Source organism: Lissotriton vulgaris, chromosome 8, assembly GCF_964263255.1.
Source record: "Lissotriton vulgaris chromosome 8, aLisVul1.2, whole genome shotgun sequence".
Classification (NCBI taxonomy): Eukaryota; Metazoa; Chordata; class Amphibia; order Caudata; family Salamandridae; genus Lissotriton; species Lissotriton vulgaris.
The window spans coordinates 472,192,353-472,200,776 of NC_141696.1; positions in this window are offsets into that span (position 1 = coordinate 472,192,353).

Below are 8,424 nucleotides of genomic sequence, written 5' to 3' on the forward strand. Positions count from 1 at the left end.
CCCCAACTTACAAAGTGATGGCAGCCATCCATTTCTTTGCCACTGGATCATTACAGAAGACCGTGGCGGGCGCAGCAAAACATTCATCCCCAGTCACAGATCTGGGTTTAATCCATCGTTATTTTGCTCACCAAGCCACCCCAGGTCAGACATGGCCATATGCAAATCAGTCTTGACCCTGTGCCTCATGGGAACAGTCCATCCCGAACTGCCAAGCCATGTCTTCCCTGGACCGGAATCAAGCATCCTAGGACCGGTTTCTGGCTATCAGCCGTCTTTAGCCAGGATAGCTTGACTCCAGTGGCTTAGTGAGCATTGGACCCACGTCTGGGCATACCCTTCCCACATAGGGTGAACAGCAAAACACACAAGATGATGGATGGAATGTTGCACAATGGCAAAACATTCACCCCCAGTCACAGATCTGGGTTTAATCCATCCTTATTTTGCTCACCAAGCCGCCCCAGTTCAGACATGGCCATATGCAAATCAGAGATGTCAGCATGGTGCTGCAGGATGTTCTGTCCGCCATGATGATCTACAAGGACAGATATGTACATTTCCCCAGGGGTGCAGAATTGGCAGGTGTGAAGGGAGACGTCTATCCCCCTGGGCACATCCCACATGTTATTGGGGCCATAGATTGCACACATGTCGTTCTTGTGCCACCACAGGCAAGGGAGCAAATTTTTCGCAATAAAAAATATTATCACCCGATCAATGTGCAGGTGGTGTACCGGGCAGATATGACCATCTCGCATGTGTGTGCCAGATTCCACGGCTCTGCCAATGACTCATATGTTCTGAGGAACAGCATTGTGCCCCAGCTGATGGCTAATTTGCTTCCCGAGCGTGCTTGGATTGTGGGTGAGTATGCCTAGTCGTATGGTGTGCTGGGTGTGTGACCTGCTGCCCTCTACCTGTGCAACATTGCAATGTGTGATTGTCATTCCTAGGTGACTCTGCATATCCCAACCATCCATGGCTGCTGAGCCCACTGCGTAATCCCAGGACCCCAACTGATATCAGTTACAATGAGGCCCATGGCAGGACACGTCGTGTGGTTGAGCGTACTTTTGGCCTGCTCAAATCACGTTTCCGCTGCCTTGATAAATCTGGAGGTGCACTGTCATACTCGCCTGGGAAGGTGTGTAAGATCGTAGTGGCATGCTGCATGCTCCACAACCTGGCCATTCACAAGGATATTCCCCTGCTCCTGGATGATGATGAGGACCAAAGGCCCCCACTTGCAAAAGAACCTGAGTCCAGTGATGAGGACAGTAGAGAGGAGGAAGGAGGTGACATGAGTCAACAGCTTGCTCTGAGGACTGTTCGGTGTTTGGGGAGGAGTTACTGTTCTCCGGGCACACCTGTGCTGACTCGGCGGCTGGAGCGTTCTCCCCGATTCGGAGCTCGCGCGGACAAACACAACGGAAAACTTTGCTTCAGTGGCATGCCGGTGGATTCCTCGAGGATTTTGTCAAATGGGAATTGCGGTGAGGACTCCTTTATTTAAATAGCGAGTATTATTCTTTTGCTGGGAAGGAAATTCTGATCTTTTGGGAACATTCAGGTCGTGTCCCTATGGTTCTTTGGATTGGAGGCTCCTCGCTCGCCGCAGCCGGCTACAGATAACTTGGGCTAAATAGAAGAATAGCTCGGTTATACTAAAGATGTGGTGGCAGCCTCGGTTGTCGGTTCTGGCAGGGAAAGATTGCCAATGTGGATAAACACGGGGAGAACTTTACTACATTGTAATTCTGACTGGGGGGGCATCATCCAGGCAGTCTTACCTTGCCGTGAGGGGAACGGCCGACTCCTAAGCGATTCCCAGTGACAGCCCAGCCGTGAGGGGAACAGCCAGTAAACAGTACACCACTGCCGTGAGGGGAACGGCCACAGCGGGACTACATTCCCCAGCAGCCCCGGCACCCCGGCGCTCCAGTGGCGCTCCTGCTGTGCCCGCAAGCGCTTAACTATATGATATGGCAATTCAATCATTAGAGGGAGGGTGGCAAAAAGAAGGAAACACAATTGTACCAGTTTAAAAAGTTTTTTTGTATTTCAAACAAGACAGATAATACTGCAATTATAACTGCGACATACACACAATATATCAAAGTGCAATGTGTCCCAAGTGATATTGTGAGCGAAACAAAAACGTGTAAAATTAAGTGAGCTATACAAGTTTCAGCTGTGAATATTTACAGGGAAGGAAAATTGACCAAAAACAATCATTTAACCAATTATTAAACAGCGGCTATCTCCAATCATAGACACTGTATTAGTCTGGTTCATTTCCTATTACGTCGACGGCGTTTCGACCCTTAAGGTGGGGGTCTCGGCAGGACTGGGCAGTGGGGGACATCTAAAAGAAAAATGTGTGAAATTGTAACTTTATGTGTAGTCGCCATGAATATTATGTATTCACGGGAAGAGGATAAGAAATGTACCTTCCTTGCAGTGGGGTATTTCCCAGAATGTAACCCATGCGTGAAGAAGTAAAATAAATTTACTTACAGTGAACCCAGCCGGGCACTGTCGAGAAGTAAAAAGAGGGATACAAAGTTAACCACACGTCAGGAGGTGTAATTTGCGTGAGGACAAGGTGGAACTAATCCAAACGCTGGACTTACCACTGTGGATAACAACCGGCAGTCGTCCTATTTTAGATATGGCGGTCAATGCCGTCAGTGCGAAGAGTATTCAGGGGAATGCCTGTAGTAAAAAATAAATAAAGTAATCGAATTGCTGAAGTTACTCAAAGTCCCTGTTTTAGATTAAAGTCACTATCGTACCTGTGCGCAATTTCGGTTTATCTCAATCGCTGCTTCCGATCGTCTGTTAGATTACAGAGTTTGTGTTCCGCAGTCTCACGTCATCACGGTTATAACGTGATACGTAAAATGCGTGCGTAGTCGCGGTGAGGAAAGGACTCGAGTATGTTGTTTACAAGTCGGGTCTAACAGATTTGTGCATTGTAAATACCTGACATATTATAATGACAACATGTACGGGCACTGTGAAAGTCATCTCGTATTAATAAGGCAAAATGTACAACACATATATACAATTACAGTATATGTACAGTAACAATATTCTTCGGCCAATGTATACAAAAAAGAGGGATTCGTTACAATAATCGTATGTTGGAATACTGCACTATAAGTAGTGCTTCACGTACTTTGGGCCTGCGCCGGGCTGAGCCCGGGCAGAGGGCGGGCCGTCTGTGGCTGTCAGAGGTCAGAGGAGGTCGGGTCGGTCAACCTCTCTTGGTTTTGCGGGACAAAGGATACGACCCAAGGGATACGCACCTAGAGACTACCTACGAACTCTTTTGGTTTCATCAAAGGGACTAAATACTGGTAATTAAGATATCCACCTGACTACTTCAGGTGTATTGCACAATAGTGAGTTGCACCACGTCTTCTAAAGGGGCCGCTAAACAAATTTTGTCTCAGAACGGTTCAATTAAGGGGACTTTGGACCACTATCTAACCAGGGTATCATCGGCAATAGAGAGAGTAGAACATAGTCTTGCCACAGAAATTTCACCCAGTTTACGATCCTGCACGATGCCAACAGACTTTGCTAACTCCTCCCTAATGAGGGAACTAAATGAAATCTGTAACAGCAGGTACACCTCAATAGAACCGGAAAAGGAGCCATCTGGTGCTCCGGCAAGCTCAATGGAGAAAAGAAGCCCCCAGTTTAGTGCATCACCTCAATTAAATAAAAGTCCTGTGGAAACCCACCTCCCAAATATTGACAAAGTTAACAATCAACCGATAGTACTCCCTCAGGTCCCTCTTGCCAACAGAAAGCGTAAAGGTGCGGAAGACATAGGGAGGCTAGTGAAACAACAGAAAATAAACTTAAGTCCCCCACTGGTCATTGCCACCACCCCAGAAATATCCAAGGCATGTCCAACATTGGAGACTCCTGTATCTATTTTACAATCCAAACTATTGGCCCAGCTTGAAGAACTGGTTACAGCCTTAATATCCCCGCTGGTAGTAAGGATGGATAGAATAGGGGAAAAGGTCACAATGATAGAAGAATCCATCAAGGCAATCATGCCTACAAATAGAATGTCAGGGCACAAGCAAACTCAGAACTTAGCTGCCTCCAATATGCCTAGCAAAATGGCCCAACACCGACCAGTCACTACTAGATTATTAGCTTCAAAAGCCAAGGAAGTACCCAAAGAATCACCAAAAGTACTGAGTTCTGCTCCTAGAGCAGGGCAGATTAACATAGCTACGCTCTCTGAGGGGTCTTTTGCTAATCAGGGTAACATGCAAAGAAAATTAAACTGTATAAACCTACCTCCAGAGGCAGCACCTTTTGTGTGTGTCCTTTCGGGTGTGCCCGAGCTTCCAATCGGGAAAGTTGAAGGTCATCAGGCATTAAAAAAAAGGTATCATTTTGGCTAACTAAAAATAGACCCTTCCACCTAATATTGATGGTAGTATCCTAAATGTTAGAAGGGTGGGGTGGGTAGGACTTAGTTGGAGACCTGGTAATTGTAAATTTCAGGGATAACCAGGTCGTCCCATTGCTTCGTAGGTGGCAACCACAAACAGGAGACGGGCCAATAGCAACAAGGGAACTGTGCGATTTTTATCCCAGAATCGCTTATCCGCCACCCTCAAGATGGAGTGTAGAGGACAACTACTTGAAGGGTAGGAGAGGTCCAGTACCGATCAGTTACAGGATACCTACCTTCAACCGTTATGACTTACTCTATGGCTTACATATGCTGAACTGATAGGATAAGGATATCGTCCCAATTACTGCCCATAAAGCTCAGCCATTTTTTCCTGTATGAAGTACTTTATGGCGATGCCAAATGCAATGAATTCAAATTTTAACTGATGTTGCCAAGTGTTCTTTTCTTTATAGATTAAACATAGCTTTACATGCCTTTCATACTTTTTAGCGTTTTTAAATTGTTAAACCTCTTTGTTGGATCGATTTCTTATTGCTTGTTCACAAGGAATCCTGATTTGGATTGGGAATTATGTGTAAAACTATGTTGGATATAAAATTGTATGCTGTATGCTTTTATGGTTATTAATTTTAACCAAATAAAGTACGTTGAACTGAACTGAGTCAACAGCTCATCACCCGCTACTTCACTTGCAGGTGGGTGACAATGTACAACATGTACATTGTCTGGTGTGATTGCTGTTGTCGTGAAGGGTTATGTGTGAATGGTACAGACAGCCAGATGTAAAGTCACCTGTGTGTGGATTTTACAGTGACATGTAATGTGTGAACGTATATGTGACGTGTTTGTTGACACTTGTTGCCCATTGGGTTGTCTGCATGTTGGGTTATGTAGATGGTCTGTGTAGTGTAATGTCTGTGATGCCACACTCACACCAGTGAATGTTGTTCTGTTGTGTTTCCCTAGGTGCCTCAGATTTATCAATTACTACATACAGTACATCTTCATCCTGCTGGGGTGTGGGACAGGGGGAAGGTGGGAGTAGTGCTACAGGTCTCCCTCTCCCAAACAGGCCTCCCAAGCAAGATGGCTACCTAACTGTTAGATCGTTTGGTGTACTGCGATGGCTTCCAAGTGCTTGTGGGTGGGGGGAGGGCTCCATCCTGCTGGGGTGTAGGACAGGGGGCATGGTGGGAGTAGTGTTACAGTCCTCCCTCCCCCAAACAGACCTCCCAAGCAAGAAGGCTACCTACCTGTGAGTTTGATGAGGGTGTTGCAATGGCTGCCACATGCTTGTGGGTGGGAGGGAGGGCTCCATCCTGCTGGGATGTGGGACAGGGGGCATGGTGGGAATAGTGTTACAGGCCTCCCTCCCCCAAATAGGCCTCCCAAGCAAGATGGCTTCCTACCTGTTAGATCATTTGGTGTACTGCAATGGCTTCCAAGTGCTTGTGGGTGGGGGGAGGGCTCCATCCTGCTGGGTATGTGACAGGGGGCATGGTGGGAGAATTGCTTCAGGCATCCCTCCCCCAAACAGACCTCCCAAGCAAGATGGATACCTACCTGTGAGTTTAATGAGGGTGATGCAATGGCTGCCACATGCTTGTGGGTGGGAGGGAGGGTTCTATCCTGCTGGGGTGTGGGACTGGGGGCAAGGTGGGAGTAGAGCTACAGGCCTCCCTCCCCCAAACAGGCCTCCCATGCAAGATGGCTGCCTACCTGTTAGATCGTTAGGTGTACTGCAATGGCTTCCAAGTGCGTGTCTGTGGGGGAGGGCTCCATCCTGCCGGGCTGTGGGACAGGGGGCATGGTGGGAGTGGTGCTACAGGCCTCCCTCCCCCAAACAGGCCTCCCAAGCAAGAAGGCTACCTACCTATAATTTGACAAGGGTGATGCAATGGCTTCCAAGTGCTTGTGGGTGGGAGGAGGGCTCCATCCTTCTGGGGTGTGGGACAGGGGGCATGGTGGGAGTAGTGCTACAGGTCTCCCTCCCCAAACAGGCCTCCCAAGCAAGATGGCTACCTACCTGCGAGTTTGATGAGGGTGTTGCAATGGCTGCCAAATGCTTGTGGGTGGGAGGGAGGGCTCCATCCTGCTGGGGTGTGGAACAGGGGGCATGGTAGTGGTAGGAGTAGTGCTACAGGCGTTTCCCCCCCAAACAGGCCTCAAATAGAAGATGGCTACCTACCTGTGAGTTCGATAAGGGTGATGCAATGGCTGTCACATGCTTGTGGGTGGGAGGGAGGGCTCCATCCTGCTGGGGTGTGGGACAGGGGGCATGGTGGGAGTAGTGTTACAGGCCTCCCTCCCCCAAATAGGCCTCTCAAGCAAGATGGCTTCCTACCTGTTAGATCATTTGGTGTACTGCAATGGCTTCCAAGTGCTTGTGGGTGGGGGGAGGGCTCCATCCTGCTGGGTATGTGACAGGGGGCATGGTGGGAGAATTGCTTCAGGCATCCCTCCCCCAAACAGGCCTCCCAAGCAAGATGGATACCTACCTGTGAGTTTAATGAGGGTGATGCAATGGCTGCCACATGCTTGTGGGTGGGGGGTGGGCTCCATCCTGCTGGGGTGTGGGACTGGGGCCAAGGTGGGAGTAGAGCTACAGGCCTCCCTCCCCCAAACAGGCCTCCCAAGCAAGATGGCTACCTACCTGTTAGATCGTTAGGTGTACTGCAATGGCTTCCAAGTGCGTGTCTGTGGGGGAGGGCTCCATCCTGCTGGGCTGTGGGACAGGGGGCATGGTGGGAGTGGTGCTACAGGCCTCCCAAGCAAGAAGGCTACCTACCTATAATTTTGACGAGGGTGATGCAATGGCTTCCAAGTGATTGTGGGTGGGAGGAGGGCTCCATCCTTCTGGGGTGTGGGACAGGGGGCATGGTGGGAGTAGTGCTACAGGTCTCCCTCCCCAAACAGGCCTCCCAAGCAAGATGGCTACCTACCTGCGAGTTTGATGAGGGTGTTGCAATGGCTGCCACATGCTTGTGGGTGGGAGGGAGGGCTCCATCCTGCTGGGGTGTGGAACAGGGGGCATGGTAGGAGTAGTGCTACAGGCGTTTCCCCCCCAAACAGGCCTCAAATAGAAGATGGCTACCTACCTGTGAGTTCGATAAGGGTGATGCAAAGGCTGTCACATGCTTGTCGGTGGGAGGGCTCCATCCTGCTGGGGTGTTGGCCAGGGGGCATGGTGGGAGTAGTGCTACGGGCCTCCCTCCCCCAAACAGGCCTCCCAAGCAAGAGGCTCCCTACCTGTTAGATTGTTTGGTGTACTACAATGGCTTCCAAGTGCTTGTGGGTGGGGGGTGGGCTCCATCCTGCTGGGGTGTAGGACAGGGGGCATGGTGGGAGTAGTGCTACAGTCCTCCCTCCCCCAAACAGGCCTCCCAAGCAAGATGGCTACCTACCTGCGAGTTTGATGAGGGTGTTGCAATGGCTGCCACATGCTTGTGGGTGGGAGGGAGGGCTCCATCCTGCTGGGGTGTGGGACAGGGGGCATGGTAGGAGTAGTGCTACAGGCGTTTCCCCCCCAAACAGGCCTCAAATAGAAGATGGCTACCTACCTGTGAGTTTGAAAGGGTGGTGCAAAGGCTGTCACATGCTTGTCGGTGGGAGGGAGGGCTCAATCCTGCTGGGGTGTTGGCCAGGGGGCAAGGTGGGAGTAGTGCTACGGGCCTCCCTCCCCCAAACATGCCTCCCAAGCAAGATGGCTCCCTACCTGTTAGATTGTTTGGTGTACTGCAATGGCTTCCAAGTGCTTGTGGGTGGGGGGAGGGCTCCATCCTGCTGGGGTATGTGACATGGGGCATGGTGGGAGAATTGCTTCAGGCATCCCTCCCCCAAACAGGCCTCCCAAGCAAGATGGCTACCTACCTGTGAGTTTGATGAGGGTCATGCAATGGCTGCCACATGCTTGTGGGTGGGAGGGAGGGCTCTATCCTGCTTAGGTGCGGGACAGGGGGCATGGTGGGAGT